Raw genomic sequence first — 17,793 nt, forward strand, 5'->3', positions numbered from 1 at the left:
TTGCAGGTTGTGCAATATGCACATTCTTGTAGTCTGTAACTGCTCTTGGCTGAATTGTATGGTGGCCCTGAAGTGCAAATCACAACGACAATTCAGAAAACACTACGGCAATTCAGAAAACTTTACGGTAAATCAGAAAACACTACGGAAATTCTGAAAACACTGCGACATTAACCAAACCGGAAGAAGTAGGTACCCTTGGGGGACATGACTCGTCGCTGATTGGACTGGTCTATCCTTTGACCCGGAAGAACATGGTTTACATGTTTTCCAAATATGAGTGCCGCCAGCGACAACGTACATGCTGCTATTACAGTATTTCTCAATTGCTAAAACACATATCTTGACATCCACCACGCTTTTGGAGGGTACCTACTTCTTCCGGTTTGGTTAATGTCATAGTGTTTTCTGATTTGCCGTTGTGATTTGCATATCAGGGCCACCTTAAAATGAGGCTTGTCTCTTATGCATCCATCTCTGCTGCTGCTCTCCTCACGTGCGCTGTGACATTGTTAATAATTGGGATTTCATGTGTTGTTTTTGCTGAGCTTGGCTTTTCCCCTCTGCTTCATGATGATTTCATGATGTTGGTTTGCAGGTTGTGAAACATGCACATTCTTGTACTGGCTGTTGTAAGTGTTCTTGGCTGAATTGTTATTGCATCGTTCTTCTTTACAAGTGTTCTGCTGTTGTTTTGGAATTGTTTCCTTGTGTATGTCATACCACAAGCTTGGCTCTGAAGTACAATGTGTATTGTATTGGCGACTATATTGCAGCCTCTTTGGGGTATTGGTTGAAATGGTATCAAAGCATGACCTTGTCCAACATATTCAGTTGGCAGAAATATCTTTAAACTCTAGTTCTCTGTGGAATACTGCTTTGTTTGAATGCTTATTTTTTATTATTGTCCTCATGGCTACCTGTATCTTGCATTTAATGTTTTAATTGTCATACGCCTCATTTGTTCTTGATCTCATCACTTTTCCTGCTCTGCTGCTTCTATTTGTAAGTGGCTGCAGTCACTTCCATTGCTGTTTCCCCCCCCACATGTTGCATTATAAAGTTCTGCTTCACAACCACAGCATCCTCATGCAGAGTTTCCCAGCAAGGGGGAAAAGTTGATTATCATTTCTGTCCAACTCCTGCTGCGCTGAACTCAATGAATGCTTGCAGGAGGATATGAGGGCAGACTCTAAACGCAAAATATCAACGAAACATAAACTCCTGTCATATTTGTCTACCAACTCTGCTATTAAGTGCTCTTATGCTGTAAAATGTACAGAAGTTTGCTGGACATGGTGTTTGAATAATACTGTTTGACTGGTATTGACTTGTATACATAAGTATGGAGCACTTTGTCATGTAACTTTGAGTTATGTACAACATTTATTCTATGTGTTGTGATCGATGGACTGCCACAAATAGAGCAATCTGGTACCTAATGCTTACCAGTTACTATCAACCTAGGATAGCTGTTTTTTACTGACGTAAAAAAAATGTCAGTAAGTTGTTAGTTAGTTGATGGAAGCTTTGCTATAAGGGGACTAGTTACACCCATAGACTGTGTAAATAATGGACGTAATATCTGTGACGTCACCCATCTGTTTGAAAGCCGATAGTCGGCGGAGGCCATATTGGATATGCTGATTTCAACCGCTGTCGAGCTAGTGTGAGGTAAAGAGGCGACAGCCAACAGCTACAGTGTTCCTGCTTGTAAATCTAGTCAGCTGTGCCTCTCATAATGGAAAACTCGTAATCTTAATATCCTTGAAATTGCCTCGCTATGAAAAAATTCACCCCCTGTGCAGTGTGTGCCGATCGAGAAATGAGCTAATCAGACTACACTCGTCTTTTGTACCAGGCTGTAAACATGTTTATTTCTGCTGTAAAGATCGTCTTTTTTAAATTGCTGTGTCCGGAGCCAGCCTCAAGCGGACACTCGAAGAACTGCAGTTTATAACACTTCCACATTGGCTTCAATTCTCGCGACCGGAGGTTGCAGCTTGGCTGTGATCTATGGAATGCCACAAATGGGGCAATCAGAAATCAGAAATACTTTATTTATTCTGGGCGGAAATTCAGTCATTAAAGTTGCTCCTATACACAATAATTAAGAATACCAAATAATATTAATAGAATAAGTCATTAATAAGATATAAATACAAATAAAATGAAAATAATGATAACAAAAGTATGTACAAAAGACAGAATAAGCTGTGTAAAAAATAAATGGTTGAAGTCCCCGGAGATCAGCAAGATGGCACTCTGGTGGTCCGTCTGGAGTCTGGCTGTGGCAGCTTTGAGAACGTTGGATGCCGTAGTCGGGTTGGCAGAGGGGGGATGTAAACAGCTACCAGTATGACGTGAGATCTCCCACAGCGCTCTCGGTGCTACCCCGGTCCGCCGGGACAGTCTGGAAGCCATCAATGGAGACGTTGTGATCAGGAATATTCAGATGCAGCCACGTTTCCGTGAAGCACACCATGCTACATTCCCAAAACTAATCACATTAACTAATACATTCACTTGACTGGTATCCCAATGCTAACCTGTTTCTATGAACCATAGCATTAGCCATTGTTTACCAACATATTTATGACTGGCTGCATGTATTAATCTTGATCATATTCTTTCTGCTATGGATTACTCTGACTGGCTAAGGTGGCTAGGCTAACAGTGATCTTGTTAGTTGATGTAACCTTTGCTGTTGGGGGACGACACTGTAAAAATGAAAATTTAACATTATTGGCCTGACTGATATTTTGGTTAAGTACACATAAACTGTTCCATTTTGTTGCAAACTACATCAAAGTAGTTATCTCATCTACCTGTATTAAGTTTGTTGTGTAAAGTTGGTCTCATTTCATAAGTTAGGTTGGCAAAACTTGAAATTATGGGTTTAAGGCTCGGCTAAATTATTTGAATATGCTTCAGGCAAAGAACGGGGTCTCCAACTCAAATCTACAGGGGTCTTCCACACTTTCAATTTCCCACATGTGGCGCCATCTCTCCTGTTCTGTGTGGATTTTATCGCCCTTAAGGTGAGTATTTTGTTTGAGTAATGTATTTAAACTCTAGCTTCACAGTTGGTCAATTGATGGTGAGTTGATTACAGGTTAATGTAACTTTAATTTGTTTAGTAAGTCAATTTAATAAGGCATGGTCATGACCAATAGTTAGCCGCCTTGAACATTCGCTAGCTACCTTGCAGGTGTGAACACGGTGCAGTAACAAAGGTACATTTTCTGAACAACAAATAATAAGTTGGCACAACTTTCACTTCTTAGTATGTAGAACTCAAAACTCTAAGTTACACTACATATGAATGATAAGTTATCAACAAAAACTAATCAGACGACTTAAATGTAAGATTTCTAGTTAGCCTCAAAACTCAAAAATCTAGTGCAGACAGTTGCCTTGAAATTTTGAGTTTTCACAGTCACACTATCAGCTGAACTACCGGCCAATGCAGTGGCATAGCATTTGCCACTTTTCAATCTAGGGGTGATCACTTATCTAAATCTGGTCTGGGGTAATAAAGGCTGTAAAATATATTATTTAAAAAATATTTTATGTTGTATTTATTTTTCTATTTTGCTTTTCTGTAGCTTATGTGTCAGAATAGCTGAACAAATCATTTCTACATGTATTTTATGTAACAGACCCTTTAACATTCTCACGCTTTGTAAAGTCATAACAAACATGAATCTGTACTCAACTATTTCCTGAAACCCTGACAGTCTCGCACAACATACATCAACCTAGGATGGCTCACAAGGGACCTGTCCAATGTGACTTAAACAAGGCTTTTATTTTCCCAGTGTGCTGTGTCGGTGTCAAGGACAGCTTTAGCACCATCCCTCTGGTGCAGTCAAGGCTCTGAAAATATTTACTGCATCTCTCACACTGAGTGGACCTGCCTTGTTAGCGTCGTTGCCCGCATGAGCCTGACTCAAAAACTGTTTGCGTGGGAGGATGAGAGGGACATGGACAAAGAGTAACATCACACTTTCTGTGCTGTTACTCTTTGTCCATGTCCCTCTCATCCTCCCACGCAAACAGTTTTTGAGTTGGTACTGTAATGAGTTTTGTAAACAACCTGTAAGCATGCTGGTTTCAGGTTGACCTTTGACCCAGACAGGGGCTTTAATTCCTGCTTCACGTCACGGAAAACACGGACCCAGAGGTCAAACCCTGCAGATGTAAAACTGTGTGTCCACCACACTCGTCTCGATTGGAGTAAAAAAGAACAGATATGTTTAAGACAACAAATCTTTTACACAAACAGGAAGTGTCCTAGAGATTGGGAGGAAAAGTTATGGGCCTCTCTAAGAGGCACATTGTTTAGGTCTGGGCTCCCCAAGGTTGCCTTTTTACATCCACACAGGGAGGGATGGGAAAGTACTGAGTGGGATTCAGAGGGAGGCTTGCTACTTCTCCTTCAGTCTAACCTCTCCCATGAATATTTTGAACTCTTTATTAGATCTATGGCAGATAAAAATAAGTATTACTTCCCCCCCCAGTCCTGTGAGGGTTATCAGTAAGATGACATTTGAATGCAATAAAACAGAGCTGTCATGCAGATGTATGTTGCTTCCTTAAGGTACTATCTGTTCAGCCAGGAGAGAATAATAGACTGAGGTAATGGAGGAAGAGGTAGATTTGCCCTCGAGGAAGGAAGTGTGTCTTTTGAAAGATTTATGAAAGAAGTTTCTCTTTATATTTAGACATCAGAAACACAGGTTGTAGGATTGTAAACAAGCACATTTGCCTTCATCTTATTATATTCTAAAAAGTTGCTTTACTTGGTAGAGCAGGGCTTTTATTATAGCTTTATTAATGCAGAATTTGAGATAAATTATAGGTGTTTGTGTACGTTATTAAAGGGACAATGTTGTTCAGCTGTTACTGTATGTGTTTCTCTAGTATAATTCTGTGTTTGTGTGTGCATGTGTGCGTCAGACAGAAAGTTCCATACACACAATGGTGTAATGAAGGGGCCTGGAACCCGTTCTTATCCCCTGCCAGGCTTTCCTTGTGTAAACAGCATGTGAACGGCATTGAGTTTTCTTTCTCACCCATGACCCACTCTGTTGTTTAAGAGCCATAACCAGGGCGGAGAAAGATTAACTGGGAGCGCTAAAGTAAAAACAACCCAAATAAAATGCAGAATTAAACAGAAAAATAAAAAATAAACACCCTTTAAATCACATTTGAACTCTAAACTGATTTTTTTCCACTGCCTCTGGGAGCTCCGAGGGTATGTTCAGTACCACGGCTTGCACCCACTCCCCTCTCTAAACCCCCTCTGGCCTCGCTCTGATTCTCTGGGGCTGCCGCAGAGTTAGGGCTCAGCTGAGTCAACAGCCCCGAGGCCCTCCAGACCGAATAAACACCCCCATCCTCCGGGAAGATGGTGACTCGCGCCACGCTGGTGATGTTTTGTCATTTCCTCAGCTCTGTAGTAACAAACAGATTAGACTGTGACAGATATGTTTAGAGCAAAAGTGTCTTGTCTTTTAAGACTTTCTCATATCGCAAATAAACAGACATTGCCCCATAAACAGAAATTGTTCTACCTTAAAATTATATGGAATACATTTTAAATAAATCAAACTTTAAATGAGCAGATTTTGGAGCTAAAAAAACAAACACTTAAACAGTTTTGTTGGCATGGATGTATGAGTTGTGTCATTTCCTTCAAGAACAGTGACCTGGGTTAGCATTGATGATTGATGGCTACAAAATATAATGGCCAGAAACTTAGGTCACTTCAACTTCTCTGTTCTCCACCCATATGCTCCATACAGTAAAAAATACACACACATCAGGTACATTATATCTGTCTGAAGTTTTTAATATATCCATTAAGCACATGTAACAGTCTTCCTCTGATCAAAACGGCTCTATTCCTTTCATTTCTCTTTTTTAGTTATCCAGTCCATGGATTGGGAAGCCATTTATGGAGGAAAACAGCTCTAATGACACCAATTTGATTAAAAATAATATAATGAATTAGACTTCCATAACACTAGGTACTGGACTACACATTTTAGGCCATGACCTAAAGTATTATGATGAGGATTTCCTCATAATTTAGATTACTGTCTGAACTGAGGGTTATTCTGCTGCCCGTCAGCACTGCTACAGCTTGGTGTATGACACACAGACAGGAAGGGCTTTTGTTTAAATGTTCCATGGAAAAGATCAGTGCAAAATGACAGCAGGGATTTATTTTTTCTTCTGAAAAACTTTGGGACTACTTGTCCAAATTTAACCTCCAGCATTTATCTCTCTTCTGCAAACCAGCATCAAGGATTCTGTGAACTAAAACATGACATTGGTAGTTTCGGAGTCAGTCTGATCCTTGTGGTTTCCCTGCTGCACCATAGAAATGTTCTTATGTCTGATTAACCTGAGTTAAGTTTGGCTAATGCTAGCAATCACTTGAAAAATAGCTCATGAATGCTAATCAAACTACTCAGTTACCATGTTGTATTTACGCTAGCCCAAGTGTATACTACCATTAGCTCGCGCCATTACTGGCTCAACAGTGTAATTACATGAACTTTAGCTCATGCAGGAATAACCTCAACACAGTGAGTAGCAGAGGTGGAGTTTGATTGACAGATAGTAGCATTCTCTTGATTACTAGATGACACACTCTATTGGGCAGAAAAACACTGGACTGTTATTCATGTGTTTTAATCATAGACATAATGGACGTAGTATCCGTGATGTCACCCATCTGTTCCTGAGCGCAGTTTTGAAGCCAATCGACGGCGGCAGCCAAATTGGAAATGTGGAACTCAACCAGGCAGAGTGTGACGTAAATGGGCAGAGTTTGAGCCTCCTAGCCAACAGCTATGTGTTCCTGTCTGATAGTCGAGTCAGTCATGTCCTTATTCGGGCAAAAACTCTTAATCTTAATATCTTCTGAACCGCCGTGTTAGAAAAAAATTCACCCCCCATACAGTGTGTGCCGCTAGAGAAATTAGCTATGTAGAGCCAAGCCGTTTTTTGAACCAAGCTGTAAACATGTTTATTAATGCTGCAAAGATCGTCTTTTTTGAATTATTGTCTATGTGGTTTCATAGTTTGAGACCGGAGGTTGCTGCTTGGTTTTGATGGCCAGAGTGAAATCTGCCTGAAGAGTCCATGGGAAATGTGTATGCAAAACTGCCACATGAGTATTCCCTCATAAACCAAAACTCTATGATTCCACTACGCTGTCCTTTGCTATGATGCCCTTTGTACTGCAATAAACTCCATAAAAATAGTCACTGTTTTATTTTCCTGTAACTCTCTGTAGATCTTCCTCCCTTGTGTCATGAAGAGGGCCATGACTCAAGTAAGTGCAGGCATTAACCTTTTATAAGAACAGACCGTATCACTGTTCGATCCTAGCTAATTTCTACTGCTGACATTGAGTGCAAACACTAGATTGTAGTCAGAAAACCAGAGCCTAAATGGCCTTAACTCGCATTTTTAGTTAGTTCTTCTTTCGTCATCAGATCCCTGCATGTTTGCGACTTAATCTGGAACTCTGAGTTCACTTGACCTAAAGTAAGCAACAGGTCAAGCGCCGTTGAGTTGAACAGACGTACGTCAATCCCTCTGGCTCTGTTTTGTGCACAGAGATGCAGAAAAGAGACACTCTAGAAAGTTCAGAATTCCCACATGGGTCTGCCTTACTTTTCCGCTGCACTCTAGTGGGTTTAAACATTCTGTACAAGTCCTCTTCTTCATTCTCAGCATACATCTCTGAGAAGCCCTTCCTCTAGGGGTTTGTCTTGGCTCTGTTTTAGAGCAGTGCCAGTTAGTAAGCAGCAGTGGCGGCTGGCCAATAGGGGTGCTAGGGCGCCGTCCCACCCCCCACCACAAGACATTCAAAATTTAAAAAAAATAATTAAATAATAAAATAATATTCTGAAGTGTATGTATATATATTTTTTGATGAGAAAGATAAATAATATATAGTTAAATAATTATTAGTAAAGCTGTTTCGTTCATCTGTGTTGTCTGATTGGTGACGTATGTTCCCCATGGGTTTTCCCCATAGACTGGTTTTCCCCGGTTTTCCTCCGGGGCGCAGAAATCTTTGCAGAAATTCTCGTTAAAAGTTGTACATGCGCAGTAGCTCCTCTTCCATACAAGAGATAGGGCCATGTCGGGGCGCACCTTCCCTGCGCCCAGAGCTGAATGCAGCTTGATTTACATACCACCACCCTCCTGTCATGGGGCTGACGTCACAGCTGTCTGTCATACAGCGCGGCTGATTGACAGCTCGGGCCGGAGACGATCGGACAGAGACGCAAAATTGAGGGAGAGAAAGTAAATAATTCAGTGAAGTCACTCAAAACATCACCTTTTGAGAGGAGAATGTACCAGGAGAAGCTCCACGTGAAAGAGCGCGGACCTGATCAACCGAACATCATCATTAATCAGCAGTCCAAAGACAGAGGGAGACAATACACCCGGTCTGTTTCCAGGACCTGGTTTAGCAACAAGGCTAACTACATGCAGTGATGCTAATGCGTTATTCTGCTTTCCCTGCCTCCTTTTCCAAACGTCAGGATCTGACCCAGCATGGATAAAGACAGGTATCACTGATTTAAAGAACTTTTCAGAAAAGTTAAACTGGCAGGAATAGTAATGCTATTATTTGACAGATTATTTGTTAACAAGCATTATACATAGTGTAACAATGCCCTCTGCTGGCGAGCATGTAATATCATTACTACACACACATTAATTGGTGATTCATGAATAATATCTACACCTCTTTAAATAAGTACTGAGACAATGATTAGCTTACACAGCTTATACAAATGGTAAACACAAATCTTATTAATCAATGATCTACTGAAGCTATTTAGCCTACTGCACCAGTGGCAGCATGAATACTACAGTCACGAGACACCATCACCATGGTCACTTATCTATTACAGGTGATGCAGCAAGACAATCGAATGAATCTCGCTGAATCTGAGAGGTGCTTCTCAACACTGAAGAGAATCAAGACCTTCCTCAGGAACACAATGTCACAGGATTGTCTCAATGCATTGGCCATGCTCTCTATGGAGAAGAAACTTGTCAAAAGCATCCCTGACTTTAACCATAGAGTCATTGAGAAATTTGCTTCTCTCAAGGAAAGAAGAGCAAAATTTATGTACAAAAGATAGAACAGTACATGACATTATAATGTTGCTTTTGCTGTTTTCGTGTATGTAAATACACTGGTGTGATACCTCAGACATTTACCAAAAAGCAAGCAAACATGTACTATTTTGGATTTATAGCCCCCCCTGGAGAAAACTCCACCAGCCGCCACTGGTAGGCAGTACCATGGTTTTGTAATCAGCAGTACTCCTGAGAAGAAGGAGCTCATACAAATTTTATTTTCTGCCCTGTTGTTTGTGTTTGGATGCTTAGAAACACAGTAAGAAGTCATTTAGACTATATTTAGCTCCTGTTATGTGATGCCTTTCCAAGAAAAGTGTACCATTTGAACATTGGATAGTTTAGGAGGGATTTAAGAATATTGCTAAGGGATTTTGGTCTGTTTGCCCAAAAGAGGGAAAGACATGGTCGGGAAAGACATAGAGAGCATAAGTCTCTGGAGAAATGTATCGATTTTCGGAAGCAAGTATTTCTTGCACCCATACCATTTTAAGAAATGACTTAAACATTTTTTTGCCATTTTCCCACATTGAGAGTCTGACATGGCTACCTCATTCAGCCTTTGAACAGGCTTGTTTTGTGTCTTTGTATTTCAGTTTTTCATAGAACTACTTTTTACAACTTACAAGTGCTGACATTTATGCCATTTCAGATTGCATGTACGAATAATTTGAGCTAATGCAACCACTTTTCACATCCATTTTGGAGAAAATAACCAGTTTTTAAAACGTTTAGGGGTTAGCTGGCATCACAGTTGCTATGCAAGTAATGAATGATGTAGAATGTTTGTTTTGCTGGACACACCAATCCTTTGAAAGGTCTGGGGTTAAGTGATAATGTGTAGTAAACGGGTGGGTTTGGGAATCAAAATCAGTACAGGATGCTTAGTGTGCTTAAGTTTTTGCCAGTGTCAACAGGCAGATGACGTGTGTGATGCGTTATCCCAAGTGTTGCTTTTGCTGGTCGAGAATTAATCACTGTTATTTCGCGGGTTTTCACCAATCAGGATCAGGTATTTAACACAGCAGGGTAACAAAGTCTCTTATTGTAGTAAAAAGAGGGTGGGCTAGTTCAGGTGGAGCTTGTGGGGCATGAATGGGTCTATCAAGCACAAGACTTTTAGCATGAAGGTTGAAGTGTGAGTCTTAGATTTTGTTGCCTTTACCTAACCAAACTGGGGCAGCTTCACAACCATAGACTGTATAATTAAAGGACGTAGTATCCGTGACGTCACCGATCTGTTCCTGAGCACTGTGTTGAAGCCAATCGCCGGCGGCAGCCATATTGGAAATGCGGAACTCAACCAGGCAGAGTGTGACGTAAAGAGGCGGAGTTTGAGCCTCCTAGCCAACAGCTATGTGTTCCCGCCTAGGATTCTTGATGAATTGCAGTTTATAACACTTCCGCACGGGCTTCATAGTTTGAGACCGGAGGTTGCCGTTTGCTCACAACATTAACTTTAAGTTAGGGAGGCTTTATTTTTCCTGTGCTTACTTTGCAATGACTCAGGGGTGTTGGCACGGGAAACACATTATGTAACAACAGTGTGAGAGGTCTTGGTCATCCCATGTTCTTGGTCGAAACTGTGCTGTTTGGAATTTCAGCCCAAGAATTCCTCAAGTGGAGCCAAGATGGTCCATCATGTTTTCAGGGGCATCGGCCATTTTTTCCCTCCGATGATGAATAACAATCTGTTACCATTAGCAATGACTGATGTTACAGATTCCAAAGAGCTAAGAATGTAGATAAAAACAGGAAAATTAAATGTCCTAAAAAGTATCCGTAGAGATTAATGAAACTCAACCGACGTCCTCAAATTTCAGCGTTCCATTTAAATTGGTCATCAGCTTTTAAAGGTTTCTTGGCTGACTTCAGTTAACATGAGACCAGTTGGCTCACATAGTTTCCCTCAGGTACAACTTATAGCCATAGATGTTAGAAAACTATTTCAAATATACAATAATCTTTCTGGTGCTTTCCTGCCATGGTTCATGGGTTGAATACAGTGCTCCTAAATTAGTCATAAGATGAATATAGTTTGGGATTATCAGGGGAAATATGACCGAGGCATTCAGGAGCCCCATGGGTGCTTGTACTGTTTGTGTCTGAGGTCAGCTAACCCCTGCTGAGAGTGCTGGAGTGGATGGGAGGAGGGGGTACAGCTAGAGGAAATAACACAACAGCGGGGTGTCTCATGCCAATCAACACACAGCAAAACGAGAAACATTAGGCAGAAAATAAATGCTTACCGATGTCCCCAGACTGTGAAGGTGATTTTACCCCCAAGAGGAGAGAGTAGTAAACGGCCTACTATAGCTATAGCTCACAGGGATTGTTATGGAAGTTTTCTTGTATGTTTCAAACTGTAAATTTATAGCCAGTTATATTCTCATCACTCTATGCACTTAGAAATATACATATACTCAAATAGGTGCATTATTTGCTGCCTTTTATCAGTGTTGCTGCTGCAGTTAGCACATGACTTGACATTAAGGGTCAAGTTTCAGCACACTCCCACTCGGTGTCGGCATGAATGGAGAGGAGGCGACTCACCACAAGTAGACCCCTAATGAAATCCTTTGCCGGGAGCTCTGTAAATATTTTCATCCTCTCCCTCGGCCTGCTGATGGACTAATTCCTCTCACTTCTCTAATTAATCACAGAGGAGTGGAGAGAGACTCGGACAGGAGGGGACAGGGTGAGTGCGAGCATGGCTGTTGTTGGAAACTGTCCACATCAACACCCTGTATTCCTGTCCTGCTGTCTAATCCCATACACACACACACACACACACACACACACACACACACACACACACACACACACACGTAAACACATGTGTGCACAAGCAGTTGAGAATTGACCTTCATAGTTATTCAGTAGCACTGGTTGCATGGTGTGGGTTTTTATAAATCAATGCAGAATTTCATGACAGAATCACAGCTGTTCTATTATTCAGTACAACAGAACTCCCTCTTTCTGCTTTTACAGGAGTAACAAAAGTTTAATATTTTCTGTCAGTTATTTAAGAAAGTAAAAAAATCATATATTCGGTTGTGGCTCAGTGGGTAGAGTCGGTTGTCTATCTATCAGAAGCTTGGCGGTTCGATCCCAGCTCCGACAGTCACATGCCGAAGGGTCCTTGAGCAAGACATTGAACCCCGAATTGCTCCCTCTGTTGTTTAGAGGTGTGTGAATGTGAACGAATGAGATTAGCTAACACTGATGGTCCCTCACTAAATAGCAGCCTCTACCATCACTGAGTGAGCGGGTACGAATGGGTCAATGTGACGAGTAGTGTAAAAGCGCTTTGAGTAGTCAGAAAGACTAGAAAAGCGCTATATAGGTACAAATCCATTTACCATTACCATATATTCTAGACTCATTACACATTAGCTTAAATTTTTAAAGCATTTCTTATTATAATTCTGAATAACTATGGCCTACAGCTCTGAAACTGTAACAACATATATCTCAAAATATTGGGAAACTTGATTTTTTTTGTTTGACTGGTGAGTAAACCACCAGTGATTTTAAATAATGGACAAATAATGAGTAAATCACCAGTCAAACAGAATAAACGCAGTGTGTCTCTTAGTCTAGTTCAGAACATGCAATCACAATCATGAGGAAGACTGCTGACTTGACAGTCGTCCAGAAGTTGAACAAACCTCCATAAAGAGGGTAAGCCACAGAAGGCCGTTGCTGAAAAGGCTGCCTGTCCACAGAGTGTTGTATAGAAGCAGATACAGGAAAGTTGAGAGGAAAGGAATAAAGTGTGGTTGAGAAAAACCCACAGCCTTGACAGGATTATCAAACACAGTCAATTTAAGAACTTGGGGGGAGCCTCACAAGCAGTAGACCAAGGCTGGTGTCTCCATGCATAGACGTCTTCAGGAAAGAGGCTTCAACTGTCACATTCCTAATATCAAGCCACTCCTGAACCAGAGACAACGTCAAAAGTGTCTTACTTTGGTTAAGGAGAAAAGGAATGGACAGTTGCTCTGTGGTCCAAAGTCCTTTTTTCATGTTAAAGTACATTTTGCATTTCATTTGGAAATCAAAGAGGCACAGAATCCAAGGTGTGAATTTTCCGCAGTCTGATGATTTGAGGTACTATGTGATCTGCTTGTGTTGGATGACTGTGTTTTATCAAGTCCCAAGTCAATGCAGCCATCTACATGGAGATTTCACAGCACATCATGCTTCCATCTGCTGTCAAGCGCTATGGAGATACAGATTTCTTTCTACAGCAGGATGTAGCACATACCTACAGCGCCGTAACTACTACTGTTAGAGCCATATGTGTATCAATGTTATGTGTGGACTGTTTTACCTTGTTTGATGCACTTGTGTACACACTAGGTGGCGAGTGTGTCAAGCCAGGTGTAGAAAGCATATAGAGAAGAAGACCCAATTAGTGGCAAATACTTTTTGACCGCCGTCTTCGTTATCTTTGTCATCGTTTCGTGCACAATAGCTTTATGCCTGTCAATTCTGCAAGTTCATAATGGATGAAAGTGTGGATTGATCCGCTGAGCCTACATTGTATGTCGATGTAAAATAAACCCGTTGATGTCAATACACAGAGCTTGGACGTCATTCATTCATTCGTCCTGCACGAGGACACGCGTCAACTCTGGGTCCCGGTAAAGCAGCCCCTTAGTGGCTTATAGGTTTTGTTTCCATTGGCGAAAGGAAGCCACTACAACTACCAATTGGTTTGCTGACCATGATGTCACTATACTTGATCGGGGCTTCTTCTTTTCAATTTTATGACATCATGACAGTACAGGTTAATCTGTTTTCAAAGTAAATGTTACATGCAGGGACTTGTTGGCAATGACTTATAACTCAAACATACTAAAAGAATCATGCAAAGAAATGATAATTTTTGTTCCTAACATAATCCAGTTCCAGCCTTCAAACTGTGGGTGGTCCATTATGTGATGGTTAACTGTAAATATTTGGCGTTTGGACTGTTAGTTCAGCAGGAAAGGCTTTTATAATGGGTTGTTTTTATTAATTGTGAAGTTGTTAAATAATTCCTGACATTTAATTCAACTAACAAACAGGAAGTGGTTTCATCTGTACCCTGTTGTTTGTGCCTGGATGCTTAGAAACACAGTAAAATGTCATTAGGAGCATATTTGAATCCCGTTATGTGATGACTTTCCAAGAAAAGTGTACCATTTGAACATTGGATAGTTTATGAGGGATTAAGGAACATCGCTAAGGGATTTTGGTATGTTAGCCCAAAAGTGGGACAGACATGGACAGCACGAGTCTCTGGAGAAATGTATTGATTTTTGGAAGCAAGTATTTCCTGCACCCATACTATTTTAAGAAATGACATTTTTTGACATTTTCCCACATTGACAGTCTGACATGGCTACCTCATTCAGCCTTTGGACAGGCATGTTTTGTGTCTTTGTATTTCAGTTTGTTTGTTTTTCAACAACTTTTGTCAACTTACATGAGTGCTTACATTAATGCCATTTCAGATTCAATGTTGGAAAAATTGAGCCAATTTTGACATCTATTTTGGAGAAAATAACCAGTTTTTATAACTTTGAAGGGGTTAGATGACACCACAGTTGCTATGCAAATAACAGGTGATTTAGTATCAGTGTTTGCTGGACACACCAGTCATTTAGAAAGCCTGGGAGCAAGTGATAATGTTAAGTAAATAGGTGGTTAATATCCAGACAGGATGAGCTGGACTCCAACAAAAAGTGCAGGATCCAATATTAAAAAACATCCTCCATGTTGCATAGCCTACCAATTCAGAATGCTTAAGTTTTGCCACAGTGCTAACGGGCAGAGGGGAAATGTGTTCCGTCTGTACCAGATTTTTTGTTATACTGGTTAAAATGATCTTTATGTCCCGATGGTAATCAATACACACTGTGTTCTTAAAAAAAGAGTGAAAAAAAGCTGCCGTCTACAGCCGAAGTAAACCTGGGGAAACACCAACCAATCACCGCCTTTAGGGTCCAATTTATTAAACCAATCAAATCCCGTCCTGCCGTCTGCCTGCCTCCTGCGCGTACATTGCCTCGGCGTGCACTCCCCGTCCCCTGCCTCTGCTTCCCCTGACTCTATTTACTGCCCCTAAAATAATTAATGACATTCAGTAAGTCCTACAGAAAATGTATATGTATTGTAGCGTCCGTCCGGATGCTGTAGGGATGACGAGCCGATTTGTGAACAAATTGATCTTTAATAACCAGTCACTGTCGGCAGTGATAACGCCAACCAACAAAGCAACAATCAATGTTTGAATGAATGAAAAACTTCTCCCCTTGTCTCTCCTCTCTCCAGCTTGCACTCTCTACACCTCTCCTGATGCCTTCACTAACCGTCAACACTGTAGGAATTAATAACATCTACACTGAACATGTTAAACAAACAGTAGAGCTGTTACAGTATTATATGTATTATAACGTTTCTCCTGATATCGTGTCACCAGTAAAACTGGATAATGCTAGCATGACAGTTGTGAGTACTAACAATAGCCATGTTTGTTTGTGTTTTTAAGTTTCACTATGATAATGTTTTGGTGAGGACCGGTTATGAATCAGTCACCATCATATGGTCGCGGGGGCGTCGTTTTGGAGGAGCTCCGAGGGGAGGGGGGAGGGGTTAGACGGAGTCCTGAGGAAATGCCACATTCAAACTCATGCTAGTTTTCTGTGACTACCAACCCTAGCTTTAATTAGTTAAGTAATTATTTAATAATGCACATTTGTAGTAAAGTGACTTTAAAACCTGGTAATGGTTTGACACTTTCATGCCTATTTAACACATGGCTTCCTGAATTCTGGGAAGCAATCTCACTATCAAAATTAACATTGTGTTTCAGGGAGAGGCGTAAACATTTGGCGGAAATTGAGTTGAGGGACTGTTTTCACCAAACCAGATAAGAGTGTTTGTCTTTGTTTAATGCTGTGAATGTATTACCTGTAAAGTCAATATCGTTATTATTGTGATTTGTGTTACATAAAGCAGCCCTGTGGATTGATTTGCAACATTGACAATGACCTCATTTAACCTCAGGAGTAAATCTAACTCAGTATAGAACATAGTAGAAGATACCTTTTTATAGTGGGCATTTTTATGGACTCTCTACCCTGGGTGTGTTTCAACATGTCAGACAAAGAGTATTTTTTTCTTTGGAGCCAAAAAATTTAAACAAAATTTAATTTTTCAAACAGACATTCATGATATAACACTGCCTAAATCCCCTCCAATATCACTCTTCCAAAGAAAAGTCTCTGGAAGGGGAAAAACACAACATTACACATTGAAACTGCCTTTTTAACAGATTAATCATTGCAATCACAGCTAAAATAATACACATTTTATTACGGATACTTTCTGTACTTATCTCCAAAAAGCTTATAAATACACACCCTCCAAATGTAATCCATCTTCTGACAGGTGAAATGAACAAATCAGGCCAAGGAAACTGTTGAATCTTCACAAAATGTTCCTGGTCTAGATCCCTTCACTCAGCCTGGCTATTTGAAAAGCATTGCTGTCCGATGGCTTTAATACTGATTGATGAAGTTCAGTTTCCACATGAGTCTGCTGTCAGTTACTTCAATAAGCCAAACCACAGCTGGATACCATGTGGGTCTTTACCATACCATAAAGGAAACCTCTCATCTTACTCTCATAGTCCTGTCTTTTATATCTTTAATATAGTGTGAAGTGTGTCCATTTCTCTTCAGCTGAAATGATTTAGCCCGTGAATAGTATCTTTATTTCATCTTTAAGGCTGAGTAAGTAACCTACAGAAGGTGTGAGGGAGGATCACACCTTCAAAGTGTAAAACGCCAAATTTGATGGTAATAGGACACACGAGTGCATGCTAACCAGACGTCACAGTTAATAGGTTCTTTGAAAAACTGTCCATCATGTTGATTTAATCACTCCTGATGGGCTTGGGGTGATGCAGGCAGATATTGGTCTCAGAGCTAGCGCAGTCCAAATCAGGTTAGCTCTTACACTGAATGTGGAGGAGGCCTGCAAATCTGGCCCCTGTTCCATTTCCCCTGGCTGCATTACCCACTTCTAACAAAGTTACGGCACACTTCTCATTTTTCATTGGATTAAAAGGCCCATATAGATTTGGACATGAGACACCGTGGTACATCAATCCCCAAGTGCATCTTCTCTCCACTGCTGGGATTGCCACACACACACTTGCTCACACACTTTTCTCTGCTGATGGTTTAGTTCGTCGGTGACCTTCCTCACAACAGATGCTGCTCATCAGCCTTTTGCACCTGCGGACTGCTTAATTACATTAGAAAAAGGAGAACGGCGCTAACAATGAACATTGACAATGATTACGACACATTAACATTTGTGACAAGGAGATAATGGGATGTGAGGTGGCTGCTAACTAAACATACTTTAAAGTTGTGTTTTGTTTTGATTATTTGCAGTTTGAGTTAACACAGCCTCATTAACCTATTCCATCTTTCCAGATATTAATTTTTAATGAGATCTCCCTTTTCATAAAGGTTGTAGTAAATCAGCATTTTGTCAGCAGGATTCTCTAAGCTAACCAGTTATTATGTAGACTGTTTCTGAAAGATA

At 40.7% G+C, this 17,793-nt stretch overlaps 1 protein-coding gene across 1 annotated transcript in view; it reads left to right on the plus strand.

The window, feature by feature from the left end:
* Window positions 1-17,793, plus strand: part of zic4 (zic family member 4) — a 137,741-nt gene that overhangs the window by 1,107 nt on the left and 118,841 nt on the right. The gene's annotated exons all lie outside the window — the stretch shown is intronic.

Source organism: Notolabrus celidotus, chromosome 17 (genome assembly GCF_009762535.1).
Source record: "Notolabrus celidotus isolate fNotCel1 chromosome 17, fNotCel1.pri, whole genome shotgun sequence".
Classification (NCBI taxonomy): domain Eukaryota; kingdom Metazoa; phylum Chordata; class Actinopteri; order Labriformes; family Labridae; genus Notolabrus; species Notolabrus celidotus.